Source organism: Chionomys nivalis, chromosome 2, assembly GCF_950005125.1.
Source record: "Chionomys nivalis chromosome 2, mChiNiv1.1, whole genome shotgun sequence".
Classification (NCBI taxonomy): Eukaryota; Metazoa; Chordata; class Mammalia; order Rodentia; family Cricetidae; genus Chionomys; species Chionomys nivalis.
In genome coordinates, this window is record NC_080087.1 from 24,713,516 (window position 1) to 24,728,347 (window position 14,832).

Consider the following 14,832-nt stretch of genomic DNA (forward strand, 5'->3'; position numbering starts at 1 on the left):
TCTATTCTGCCCTTCCAGGCCCAAGACAGATCTTTGTTAACCAATGGTATTCACAGCATACACAGGGGAATCCCACATCATCTTATATGTGTCCCCTTTATTTTACACCTCTTTATCACAGCTTGTGAACATGTGGCATATCAGTTGAGGAGTGACAGACACCCCATTGGCAGCAGCTTAAGCAGCACAGGCGTTCATTTCCCTCTCAAGACATTTATGACGGAAGAAGCTTAGGTCTGGAACGAGGAGCCAAGTGGCAGCGAGTCAAAATCCTGTTACCTGGTCGTCTTTCTATGTTTCACAGTCTCCTGGTGTGAGCCACCTCGACATTAGGCCATTTCATAAACAACTTTTCTTTAGTCAAATATATTAAAATGAATCCAGCCCTGCTCTGATTGCACCAGGAAACCACCATATTCACAACCACAATTACATTCTCTACGCCTCACTTAGCACACCTGCCTTCGCCCGTCTAGCCTAGGGACTGTCTAGCCCCTGAAATTTTAGCTAAAAGTTGCACCATACATATTTACTAAGGGGAATTAGTATGGAAGCCTCGGGTTTAGAACCCAGTCAGGTCTCTGCGGGGGCAGCATTCATTTAAAGGAGATGAAATGCATGATCAGCAAACCATCGTTCATCACATACTTCTAAAGTCACATGCATTCACAGGGAACGTTCGCATGTCTGTGTCAGCACACCAAGGGTGACGCGCATTTGCATCAGAAAAAACAACTTGTAAGCGACGACTATTTTTCCAGCTCCAACACGGAAGTGACAGTTTTTTAATTTTGAGCAGGTGTGTTAAAACTTATCTCTGTCAAACACTTGCTGGGACGTTTACTGCATCACTTACGCTACTGAACATTCTATTTCAACCCCTCAGCTCTGCATGAAAACCAGAAAAAAAAAAGAGAATAGTTTTAATTGTTGCGAATTTTACTGTGATAGCAGGGAGTCATGGAAATAACTTGAACATGGAATTGCCCGTGTGCTGAAACATGACCACGGTCTTTTTTATATTCATCTTTTGTACATATTGGCCAGTTTCATTAGCTCTTCATTAAGTTCAGACAGGAAAATATAACTACAGTGTCTGAAATAAATAATAAACTTCCAATTAAGCACTTACTGGCAGTTGGAGCTGGAGAGATGGCTCAGTGGTTAAGAGCACTGGCTGCTCTTCCAGAGGACCCAGGTTTGAGTCCTCCAGTATCATGGAGTTTCTATGATTCCAGCTTCCATGTGGTGTTTCTAACTCTACTTTCCAGGGGTTCGATACCCTCTTTCGCCCTCTGTCAGAGTTAGAACCAGGAGGTTCAAGTGGTATGCATGCAGACACATACAGGTGAAACACCCATACACCCACAAACTTAAAAAAATAATGGTAAGGAGAAATTATAGGCTTTGTAAAGGCACACCCTCCTGAGAAGTAGGGCTTCTTGTCAACCCCTTTGCAAAGTTATGCCCCTTGTCCCTTAGGTGGTCTTTTTGCCATTCCCTCTCCGACTTCTGCATCCACAGTTCTTTCTTCTCAGCTGACCACAAAATGATCTTATGCATGTGTCTGTTTGTTGCTTGGCAAGAATTGGAACATGGACCTGAGTTCAGGAGTGCATCACTCCAGCTGAACCCTAAAATAGGAAAGAGATTTGTGAGCCAGGCGTGGTGAGGCCCAGCAGCCATCCCAGCTCTGTGGACGCCTGAGTTAGGAAGAGAATAAACCAAAGTCTGGCCTGGGTCCCTTTATGAAGCTGGGCGAAATGGCTCAGTGAATAAAGGTGCTTGCTGCTAAGTGTAAGGACCTGAGTTCAAATCGCCAGCACTCATGTAAAAATTGGGATAGTGCTCTCCTGCGCCCACAGGGAGATGGAAGTAGGGATGGCTGAATCTGTGGAAGCTTTTGGGCCAACTGGCCTGGTGCACACAGCAGGAAAAGAGCAAAGAGATCCAGTCTCAAACAAGGGGAGGTGTGGACCAGCGTCAGAGGTTGTGTAACGACCTTCTGCCGTTCACATGGACACTGTGGCACACACGTTATTCTGCCAGCTTAGCAGTGCACCTGCATTCACTGGTGTTCAACTCCGGTCTGTGCTCCGTGGCCTGCAGTCAGAATCCGGCCACTCAGACTTCGGCCTGAGGGATTTCTGACTCGGCTGTGACTGCCAAATGTAGGTTTTAGCTAAGTCTCTATCATTCTGTTTACCAATAAAGACGTGGGTTGGGGTGACAATGTTGGGGTAAAAACCTGCTAGTTCAGAGAAGTAGAGAAGCAACCAACTGACCTACTTTTTTGGCCAGAGACCCAGCAAGAAAACTCTTTCTCCACTCATCCCAAACTGAAAAGACCACAAATCTCTGAGCCTCTCCCTACTCCTTCCTGTGTGTCTCACATTTTGGCTCCTCTGTCCCTTCTATGGTTAAGTCCTGTCAACTAGTCGCTGCCTCCACCCCCAGATCCAAAGTTAATTTTATTAATATGGTCTTGAAGTTTCACAATGTGATCAATTATCCCGCAACACAACTCCTTCTTTTGCACACATGAATAGGAACACACACACTTTACACACATGTACAGACACAAGCACATACACACATGCAAATTAAAAAGTTTGGAGAAGTCATTCAGTGTAACATTGTTACATGATATGAGGAAGGACCCGAATTTGATCCCCAGAACTGAAACAAATGAAAACAGATAATTTGTTCTTTAGGCCAGGTCTAGTATTCCACTGCTTGCAATCCTAGCACTCAGGAGGTTAAGGCAGGGGTAAGATCTAAACTTGTGATGACTCTACTTTCATGGTCTAATCTCTTCCCTAAAGACCTACCTCTTAGGAGGATCACTTTGGGGAGTTGCTTTCCACAGAGGCATAGGTGTGTGTGTGTGTGCGCGCGCGTGTGTGTATATGTGTGTGTGCAAGGGTTTGAGACATAATAAATACTATGATATTTGCACAAATACTTGTCTAAATGAATGAATGAGTCAATGTGTAGATCTTGATGGTTGAAACATATTTCATAGAAGCCCCATGACATCCCATCAGACTTTAGATAGCTTCCATTTCCTGACATCCTGGGTTATGTGGATTCCATTTATATTCAAGCTGTCAGTCATCCAACTTCATTTGCTTTGCAAAAGAATCTGTGAACCAGGTGTTGATATCAACTGTGTGGAAGGAGGGTTCCGTGGCCAGCAATAGTCAGGATTGCTTCTTCCCATTAAGGAGCCCAGTATCTGACTCCTCTGATTTTGCTTTTAAAAGCCCTGGTTGCAATCAACCAGTCTCTGCTTGTCCCCAATTGAAGAGACACCACTATGCCCCAAATTCAAATGCCACTGGAGTCACAAGTTAAAGTGAATCTCCTGCTGAGCCTACCTCCTTGCTAAGTAAGTCTTAAGCCAGTGGTTCTCAATCTATAGGTCGTGACTCCCTTGACAAACTTCTATCTCCAAAAATATTTACTCTATAATTCATAACAATAGCAAAATTTGACCCTCCTGACAAATTTCTATCTCCAAAAATATTTACTCTATGATTCATAGCAGTAGCAAAATTACAGTTATGAAGTAGCAACGGAAATAATTTTATCACTGGGGGTCACCACCACATGAGGAACTGTATTAAAGGGTTACATCACTGGCGAGGTTGAGAACCACTGCCTAAGCTTTCCACACGCCCTATGTTCTGAGAGCACAGTCTCTACAGAATGGTCCTGTCTTAAGTTTTGCTGCTGGAAATTAGGGCCAGGAATTAATCCTAAACAGATGCTTCCAGAATGGGGGCAGGACAGAGTAGGACTTGAATTCTGTTCACTCATAGGTCAGATTGCAGTCACTGGTAACAAGAGTGGTTCAATGAGGATCTCGTCACTGGTGGTAAGGTTGGGGCTGGCAGCCTCTCCACGCTCTAGGAATGAGCCTGCTGGGAGTTTTGTCTGTGCTGAATTTGATGGCATCTGGACAGAGATACACCGGCCAGTGCATACCTCACTGTTTGAGAATTGTGGGGGAGACAGAAACCATGGACTTATAATTGGGGGGTCTATTGCTACGTGCTGCTCGTGAAAGGTGGAAAGAAAATTCAAGATTCTAATACACTGATCTTCAAATTAAAACCAAGACTGAGATTCAGGGGCTGGAGAGATGGCTCAGACTCTAAGAGCACTGGTTGCTCTTCCAGAGGTCCTGAGCTCAATTTCCAGCACCCATATGGTGGTTCACAGCCATAATGTGATCTAGTGCCCTCTTCTGGCGTGCAGGCATACATGCAAGCAGAACACTGTAGACTATTATGTTCTATAAATAAATAAATCTAAAAATAAATAGATACATAAATTAAAAAGGCTGGGTGGTGGTGGCACTGCCTTTAATTCTAGCACTTGGGAGACAGAGGCAGACAGATTTTTGAGTTCAAGACCTGAAACAGAGAGAGTTCCAGGACAGTTACACAGAGAAATGCCTGTTTCAAAAAAACCTTAGAAGGAAAGGAAGAGAGAGAGAGGGAGGGGGGGAGGGAGGGAGGTGTTTGGTTGAAGCATCACTTCAGTTTCCTGGCACCCCTTTATCCAAGGAGTCTGGGGTGTTTGCTTGGAAGTGTCACCCGAGCCCCCCCCCCCCCGAACCCCCTCACCCAGTTTGGAATGTTTGGTGGAAAGTTCCATTTCAAGCCCCCTCCCCTGGGAATTGCTGCAGTCCAAACCCCTGAGAAAGCCCACCAAACGGTGACCCCCCCCTCCCCAGGAAGGGTCAAGACCTCTCCCACAAGCTATTTATGCTGCCCCCCAGAGAATGAATACGTGCTCTTTCCGGTTCTTCTTTCCCTCCTCCTCCGTGTTTTCCCGGAGGGCCACGGGGGAGCATTGGCATCCATTAAACCTGGAATTTTTCTTGTTTGGTTTGATTTGGTCTGATTTGGATTATTGCATTGGTGGAGAGGTTTGTTGGGCCACAAAAACTTTACAGGAGGGAGAGAGAGGAAGAAAAAAGAGGAAAGAAAAGAAAGACAAATTCTACATACCACAGCTATGATTTGAATATGAAATGTCTCCCACAGATGGGCTTTGTATGCTTGGCTCCACTTGCTATCACTATTTTGGGAGACTCCGGAAAATTTAGGAAGTAACACCTTGCTGGAGGGATTAAGCCACTAGGGGAGGGGGAGGGGTGGATTCTTCAGGTTATCTTGTCCCAGGCCCTTTTTCTCCCTCTGTGACTTCTTTCTTTCTTTCCTTCCTTCCTTCCTTCCTTCCTTCCTTCCTTCCTTTCTTTCTTTCTTTCTTTCTTTCTTTTTCATTCATTCCTTCCTTTTTTCTTTCTTCCTTTCTTTCTGTTATGTCTATGGATGTGCTGTTTGCATGTTTGTCTACACACTATGTTAGTACAGTGCTATAGAGGTCAAAATGCTTATCAAGAAAAATAACAGTAACTTGTAAACAGAGGTTTCTCTGTCCCTTCCTGTCCCATAGCTCTTTCTAAATAATCAAAGGCTTAATATAATTATTAATGCTCAATCAATAGCTCAGACTTATTAATAGCTAACTCTTACATCTTTAAATTAACCGATTTCTATTAACCTACATTTTACCACAAGGCTCAAGTCTTGTTACCTTATTTTCTATATGCCCTACTCATTCAGCAGTTGGTTAACTTCTCTCTCAACTCCATCCCTCCTCATCTGAGTCCTCAGTTTGATTGTTCTACCTAACCGTATCCTGCTTGGCTATTGGTCAAACAGTTTTTATTATTAACCAATGAGAGGAATACATAGTCTCAGTGCATAGAAAGATCATCCCACAGCATCTCCCTTTTTCTGTCCAATCAAAAAATTAGGTTTAATTTTTTTGAAGCAAGGTTTCTTTGCATAGCTTTGAAGCCTGTCCTGGAACTCTCTCTGTAGACCAGACTGGTCTTAAACTTACAGAGATCTGTCTGCCTGGCTATTGGTCAAACAGCTTTTTTATTAACCAATGAGAGGAATACATAGTCACAGTGTAGAAAATGATCACCCCACAGCAGTCGATGTTGGTGAGGGTGTGGAGAAAAGGGATCCCTAATACTTTGATGGTGGGAATGTAAACTGACACAGCCACTGAGAAGTCAATGTGGAGGTTCTCAACCCACTAAAAGGAGAACTACCTCTGGGCATAGACCCCCACGTCTGTTCACCTTCCTATGGAGATATTTGCACATTCATGATTATTGTTGTACTATTTCAGCAGCTAAGGAAAGGAGGCAGCCTAGCTAGCCATCGGCTGAGAAGTGGATGAAGAGAAAGTGGTACAGATGCACAGGGAGATTTCATCTTTTCTGAAAAGAAAACTGAAATGACAACATTTACAGAAACGTGGATGGTACTGGAGATCACTAAGGTGAGTGTGGTAGGTGAAACTCTGATAAATGCAACACTTGGGTGAGGTGTGTGTGTGTGTGTATGTACACGTGCATATGAATGTGTCTGTGTGTGTGTGTGTGTGTAGCCATGAAACTAGAAAGAGCCCATAGAGGAAAGGAAGAGATCTCACAGGAGGCCAATGGGGAGAGTAGAGCTGGTGACAGAATCCACGTGATAGAAAAGCATAAAGAAGGGCTCTTTAAGAGGACAAAGGAGAACAACAGGAGGGCCATAGTCAGAAGAGGGACAGGAGTAGGGGGGAGGGATGAGTAAGGTCAAATGGCAACATATAAAATGCCACAGTGAAGCCTATCATTTTGTATGCTGATGTCAAAATGATACAGTTTGTTACAAGGCATTTGTTGATAAGCAGATTCCTGCTTCCACAAAATTAAATTTCACAATGAAGTTCACCTTCTTGTTTTTATAGCTAGGTTTTCGTGTGTCCCCTTTAAGAAATTATCCAGTCCTGGATCACAGGGAAATATTCTCATACATGAATCATCAAGCAGCTTCATAATTTGCAGTGTGGTCGATCTCATCTCCACCTGGAATTGACTTTTGTGTAGAGTGAATTAGAAGTCCAACCTCATTTTTTTTTGTACATGGTGCTCACTTGTTCTAGCACCGCTTATGAAGATTGCTTTTCTGTCTCTCACAGTGACGTGTCTTTCTCACAAATTAAGTATGCATTTATGTGTGGCCTGTTTCATGGTCTTGGTCCTGAAATATAGAAACACTATTACTTTCTTATATTGATTTTTATCCCTAGTCTTAAATATTATAAACTACACTAATGGGTTTAATATATTTAATTTATTTTTAGCATTTTAAACGGTTCACCAAGCAAGCACAGAATCCTAATAAGAAAAGCCTTCCAGAGCATCTGAAAGGATCTTATAAATCTACATCTAACTTAGGAATGTATTGAATCCATTTTTCTTAAATATTAGAACATCATACACATCCTTGTTCACGTTCTCAATGCTTTCAACTTGAAATCATAAGCCAATTTCATCTTTTAAAGAGATTGAATCCCAAGATATCTATTTAATAGTCTGCTGTACTTATCTCTTAACTATTTCAAGCATCTACAGCAGCAATATGAATGGATTATTCCCAAACTTGATGTAAAAGTGTTAATCCTGGCAGTGTGACTTCATCTGCTCCTTCGGACCTAGTTTTTCCTTATATGTGAAACACTCACGACAGAGTACTTAGCTGCTCTATCTAGACTTGCAGGGAGTCACAGGTCCCATTTCAGGAAAACAGAGATGACTCGTGGAGCGGGTCCTGGTTGCCAAGAACAAGAGTTCTGACCCACTAAGAAAGGCAAAATTTCAATTGTCAGATAGGGAAGTGCGTGGAGCCATCTTTTCTGAACCACAGGTTGACCAATACTTAAGTCTGTAGAAATCAGCTCTAACAGGGAGCTCTCAGCCGGAGTCCAGGTGGAATTTCTCCACTTTTCTGTCATCCCAGCCCTTGGGAGGACGGAAGTTCATAATTATCATGATTTATACAGTTGGGGCTACATGAGACCTTGTCTTGAAAAATGTTTTTAATTGGAAAAAAAAAGGAAATTCAATGCTTGAAGATGCCCAAGATGGGACTCTTTCTGGAAACAGTTTTGTATCTCTAACCATGAATCAGTTCCTCCACTTACTAAGCAGTTAACTCATTGAAATTGATGCTAAGAGTCCATCCCTCCCCTCTCCAGCTTTTATAAGTTGTCCTTGAAGCAGACATTGATCCAGAGGTGGGGAGACTTGAAATTGTTTTGCATAGAGATTTATGCAAGGTGAAGGAAAATGTCCAAAGAATGGGTGGGGAAAGGCCCAGTCGTGTTGAGCCATGGCTGATGCCAGTCAATTCCACCCTGAAATTCATTTCTGGCTTAAAGCTCCAACCAACAAATTAACAGCATTGAAAATACTTAGTACTTAGGACAACTGAAAGGGCTAAGGCATTGAGTTCTGAACCAAACACAGAAATCCTTGTCCTACTGGGCTAGATATTCTAATTAGGGAGATGAACAATGAGCCATACATATTATGCACGTGTTAAACATGTTTGATAATAGCAAGTGCCAAAGAGGAAAAGGCACATTTAGGAGGAAGGGGACAGGATCGCAGATTTGGATCCCTGAGCCTGAAATGGTCTCTGCTGCCACTCCAACCTCTTCTAGGGCATTCTGTCACCATGCTTCAGATACCTCAGAGCCTCCAGGGACACTGTCAAATTCCTTCTAGGCTTTTGTTCTATGCCTGGAATGCTCTTCTAGAATTCCCACCATTGTTGGCTTGTCCTTACCTGTAAGAAACGTGAAGTGGAACCTTCTAGAATGCCTCTCCTAATCCCCACCCCTCCATCCTCCCACCCTTCCCAGTTACTCTACCGTGGTTCTTCTTTATCCCTTTGCTATAGTACAAGTGACTGAACCCCACTCCACCACCAAACCCTGCATGCACACACATGCGTTTGAGCACACACACACACACACACACACACACGTTTTTGAGACAGGGCTGCTAACTCATGTAAATGACAACAGCCTTGAACTACTGATTCTTTGGACTCTGTCTCCCAAGGTGGGGAATATAAACTCCTGCCACCACCCAATTTCCAAACTCCCTTCTTACACTAGAGACCTCTTCCCACGGTATGTTCAACAACAATTTGCCTCAGAAAAAGAAGACTGATTTCGATTCTTACTTGCTATGGTCTAAATGTTTATGTGCCTCCATCCGTTAGTATGTTGAAGTCCTAACCCCAAAGTGATGGTTTTGGCAGTGAGGGCTTAGGGGAGTGGCTAGGCGATAGGGTGGAACCCTTGTAATTGGGGTTAGTGCCTTTGCCTTTGTAAAGCTGTCTAGGAGAGCTCCCTTACCCCTCTCACCTTGTGAGAACATAGGGAAAAGGCAGCTGGGAACTGCAACCCTGGGTCTCACCCACAAGTCCACTGGGGTCTGTATCTTAGCCTTGACAGTTTCTAGAACCATGAGTAATAAATCTTTGTTGTTATTAAGCCACTCTGTCTATGGTATTTTGTTTTAACAGTCTGTGTGGAGACACTATATTATCAAGATGTTATCGGCATCGCCTCCCTGCCCCATAAGTTTCTCTGCCAATGTGAAAGTCAGATCAAGCAGAACTGAAAAAGTGTGACACCCGGTATATTTGAACAAAGCAACTCCAGGGTGAGTTCTCTAGTGCCAGGGATCTCAGGCCTGAAGGGAGACTTTATAGGTTGTAGGCTAAGGGTGATGATGTGTCTTCCACAAGGCTGGATTTGTGTCCAAGTCAAAGGGGTGACCTTAGGCAGGGACTGGCAACTTCAGGGGAGGAGGCTAATGTAGCCGCAAGGAATCCGGAACTGGTTTTTTTTAGTGACTTTTCTTCTTTTAGTGAGCAGGTGGGGTTTGGGGAAAAAGAGAGAAGAGGGGGGAATGGGGCTTCTCAGATAGTGCAGAGGTGAGCTGGTGTTCTAACTGAACACCTATTTTTCCCATTGAAAAACAAACAAACAACAAACAAAAAACAAATGCTACATTGCTGTAGCAATCAGAGTGCATATGTCTATAACACTTCGAAGTTATTTTCAAAAACTTCCCCCATGAGAAACTTTTCAAAAATTGAACCAGCCTGTGATTATTACTGAAAACCAGAGAGGGCGCTGCACACTAGATCTTAAAGAAGCCACGGACTAGCTACACTTGGCACGTCTGCCCCAGTACAGCGGTATGAATAAGGTATTGATAACTTGACTTTGTTGTGTATGTCTATGTGGGGTCAAAGTCTCCTAAACAGTTCCAGCTCTTCCTGAATACCCGAAACCCACAGCGGCTGAGAAAGGCCAGAGACCAAAGGCTAACCACAGAAAGGTAAAATCGGAGGCTGGATTTCATTTGTTTGAAACTACATTTCTTCAACACACAGCAACACACACATGCGCCCCCCCCCACGTGCACGCACACACAGACACACACATACACACACACACACACACCCAAACCAAAACTCACCAAGAAAGATACTTTGTACATCCCATACATTCCATACCCCTATGCATTCTAACTAAATATAAAACTCGAAAGTAATATTTAGATGATGACAAAAAAATCATTTCTTCTTTTTCCTAAATTATGGATCTTAGCTGGTTTCTTGAAACACTCAACAGGCCTTTATGACTTGCTCTGGCTGGGAAGCTCCCTGGGGTCCAATTAACAAAAATGTTCACCGGCAGGCTGTATGTCGGCTTTAAGCGTTGTTTTGGCGCCCCCTTGTGTCAAGCAACAGCTTGTACATATTGAAAGTCTTAGTAAAAAAAAATATTTAAAATAAGTTTTCACTGAAAGGAATGTCCTTAGTTGATTCTATTTAAACTCTTGGCTTTCTAAATCACAGCAAAGTTTGAACACAATTTCTTCAGCACAAAACGGTGGAAAGTTACCGAGAATCACTGGATTAGAGTGAGTCATGGGTATTCATAACAATTGTGTTCCAACGACCCTGTGAAGAACTTGCCCTATGAAAACACGTGTATAAAACAATACCCATGTATGGTATTAGTCACTGCAGAGTTGAAAGCAGCACACAGTCAACCATTGAAAAGGTGGTTGTGGGGTATGGTGCACCTGCCACGAGAACATCATGCAGGTCTAAAACAAGACAACCGAGAAAAGCTGGGCATGGTCACACACACCTTTAATCCAGGGGCAGGTGGATCTCTGTGAGTTTTTCGTCAGCCTGGTGTACATAGAGAGCTCCAGGCCAGCCAGAACAACATAGAGAGACCCTGTCTCGGAAAGAGAAGAGGGAAGGAAGGGAGGGGAGGGGAGGCAAGGGAAGGAAGGGAAGGAAGGAGTTTGTTTTGTTTTTGACGATTTTCAAATGTGTTTGAGGGTTCCGTCTGTGTCTGTTTACACATGCATGCCGTGTCCTCAGGATGCCCCGAGGCTGAAGTTACAGAAGGTTTTGAGTCACACATAGGTGGAACACCGACTGCTCCTGTGAGGGCCCAGGTGTGACTGCATGACGGCTAACAATTCTCTTGCTCCAGTTCTAGGTGCCAGTGCCCTCTGTGGTCAGCGGCCACTTAAGTGGTGCATAGACATATATGCAGGTAAAACACCATACATGTTAAGGTCACCAGTTCTTGAGCAAAATTCCTTATCAGTAATAAGTATAGAAGGATGATAGTCTTTCCCAGGTCCCAGGGATTCTTAGGAAACATCTTTAAATATACATGGCAGTTTCCCCCCACCCAAAATGAGCCTAGCAGAAGATGGGAAAGGACTGAAGAAAATATACAGCTTTATATAAAGTTTATAAAGGCACCCAAATAAGTGGAAATATATTCTATGTGCATTAGTGAGAAGATTCAATACAACACAGACACAATTTCCCCCATTTAATCTATAAATTTAATTTCAATTGAAATTACGTTGTGTTTTCCTATTATCTGTATGCTGACTTAGTTAAATATAAGGGTTTTGGGGTGCCTTTAAATGTTATCTGAGCTGGAGTGGTGGTTCACACCTGTAATCCCAGGATTCAGAAGGCTGAGACAGGAGGATTGCCTCAAGTTCCAGCCCAGTCTGGCCTATAGAGTCAGAGCCTGTCTCAGGAAAAAAATCAAAAGTCATTTGGGAGAATATAGAAAGTTCTCAGAAATTTATTTAGATTATAAAAGTTAGCACTCCAATTAATACAATTATAAATAAAAAACTGCCCTTCTTTCTTCAAGCTTTTAAGTTCACCTGGAGATTCTGTTACAAGTCTAACACATTTTACAAATCATTTCTGAGGAGCTTTTTAAAATAATGGAATTCCATTACAAATTTTAATTTTAAAGCATTTAAAGTTTGTTAATTTACACATATTCTTAATTTTCTATAGACATTGCAATAATGTGATTTATCAACAAATTTTTTTTCTCCAAATGTTTAAATTGTTTTCATAAATAGAACTAATAAACTTAACAAAATTTGTGGGGCTTAAATCCTCTCAGTGGCACAGCACTTGTCCAATAAGCCCTAGGTTTGAGCCAGTAATGCATAAGGGCAAAGCAACAACAATAATAAAAGTGTCTTGATTATTCCACATCACTATATATAAGTGTTATGGTTGAACTCCATCCCTCTAAAATGCACATAGGGAAAGCCTGACTTTCGGTACCTCACGTGTGATATGGTTTGGAGATGGACTCCTTGAAAATATACCTGTGGTGTTGTGAATGAAAATGATCACGATGTATTTAAACACCTGGTCTCTTGTTGGAACTGTTTGGGAAGGATTAGGAGGTGTGGCCTTGTTGGCGATTAGCTTCAAAATCTCAAAAGAGACTCTCTTTCTGCCACATAGTTATGTCTCAAGATGTGAGCACTCAGCTACTGCTCAAGAGAAATGCCTGCCTGCCTTCTGGATCTTCTGTCCTACCCTGCCCTGACTGTCACGAACTCTAAGCCTCTGGTCTTATCAGAGCAATAGAAAAGTAACTAAAGTGAGATGAGATCATAGGGGTGAGCCCTAATCCAGTGTGACTGGTATCTTAGAAGAGGACATCAGGGCAGACAGGCATAGAAGGAATGTCAAAACTCAGAGAGAAAATCCCATGTACAAGCTCAGAGGGGCCTTGGACTGTGACCCAACCCCAGCAGCATCTTGCTCTAGAATTTCCCTTCTCCCAACTGGCAGGAAATAAATCCTGTTCTTTAGGCCCCTCTGTGTTGATTGCTATGACATCACTAGCAAGGGACACCATGACTTTTTGTTTTGTTTTGTTTTTTGTCTTTTTGAGCCCATTTCTTTGTGTAACAGACGTGGCTGTCCAGGAACTCACTCTGTAGACGAGGTTGACTTTGAACTCACAGAGAGCCACCTATTTCTGCCTCTTGAATGCTGGGATTAAAGGTGTGCACCACCACCATTCAGCTGATACCTTGACTCCTTGATTCTTTTTTTTGTTGTTGTTGTTGTTTGTTTTGTTTTGTTTTTGTTTTTTGAGACAGGATTTCTCTGCAGCTTTGGAGTCTGTCCTGGAACTAGCTCTCATAGACCAAGTTGGCCTCAAACTCACAGAGATCTGCCTGCCTCTGCCTCCTGAGTGCTGGGATTAAAGGCCTGCGCCACCACTCCTGGCAATACCTTGATTCTTAGTGGATGTATGTGAATGTGTTTTCTACCTAGGGGCTTTTGAACTGAGGAATTTTCTCATAATCTTAAGTCTTTTTAAAAATTTTATTCTTATTTATCTATTTTTTGTTTCTTTTTGGTTTTTTGTTTGTTTGTTTTTCAAGACAGGGTTTCTCTGTGTACCCTTGGCTCTCCTGCAACTCACTCTGTAGACCAGGATGGCCTCAAACTCAGAGATCCACCTGCCTCTGCCTCCTGAGTGCTGGGATTAAAGTCATTCTTCATGACACTGGAATTGCACTAATTTTTATTTTATTTTTTACTAACAAGATTTTCATGAGGATTCTAATTGTCTCAGTTGGGATTACTATTGCTTTGATGGAACACCATGACTAAAAGCAAGTTGGGGAGGAAAGAGTTTATTTTGCTTACTCTTCCATTCAACAGTTCATCCTCTAAGGTAGGCAGGGCTGGAACCTGGAGACAGAGCTAATACAGAGGCTATGGAGGGGTGCTGCTTATTGGCTGACTCCTCAAGGCTTGCTCAGCCTGCTTTCTATTCAATTCAGGACGACCAGCCCAGGATATCCCCACCCACAATGGGATGGGCCTTCCCTTATCATCAATCGCTAATTAAGAAAATGCCCTACAGGTTGGTCTGCCCACAATTCAATTCTGTGGAGTCATTTCCTCAATTGAGGGTCCCCCCCCCCAAAGAATACAGTTTGTGTCGCGTGACAAACAAACAAAAAACTAGCCAACACACTACTGAAAGTCCTAAATTAATTTGGAAGAGTGATGTTCCAAGAGTAGTTGTGACCTCTATGGAAAGAAGAAAACTATACAGGTTTTTACCTGGTTAGGCGGCAAGACTTCAAGCAGAGGAAGGATCCTGAATTTTTGGTGAAGGTATCAACAAAGAGAAGAATGGAATCTTCTCTTCTCTTCTCTTCTCTTCTCTTCTCTTCTCTTCTCTTCTCTTCTCTTCTCCTTTCTTCTCTCCTCCCCTCCCCTCCCCTCCCCTCACCTCCCCTCCCCTCCTCTCCTCTCCTCTTCTCTTCTGCTCAGGAAAGACTAGTGAGCAGACCTGAGAAACACTAAAGATGGGTGTGGAGAGAACAAACTGTTTAATGAACAATGGCCATTTAGGAAAATATTGAAAATTAGATCTCTAGGACAATACAAAACAAAATTAAAAAAAAAAAAGATAGAGCCAAATTAAAGTCCTAAATACAAAAAACCAAAACCTTAAAACTTTTAGAAAGTAAGTTCTTTTTATTACACCTATGTCCGTAAAGTA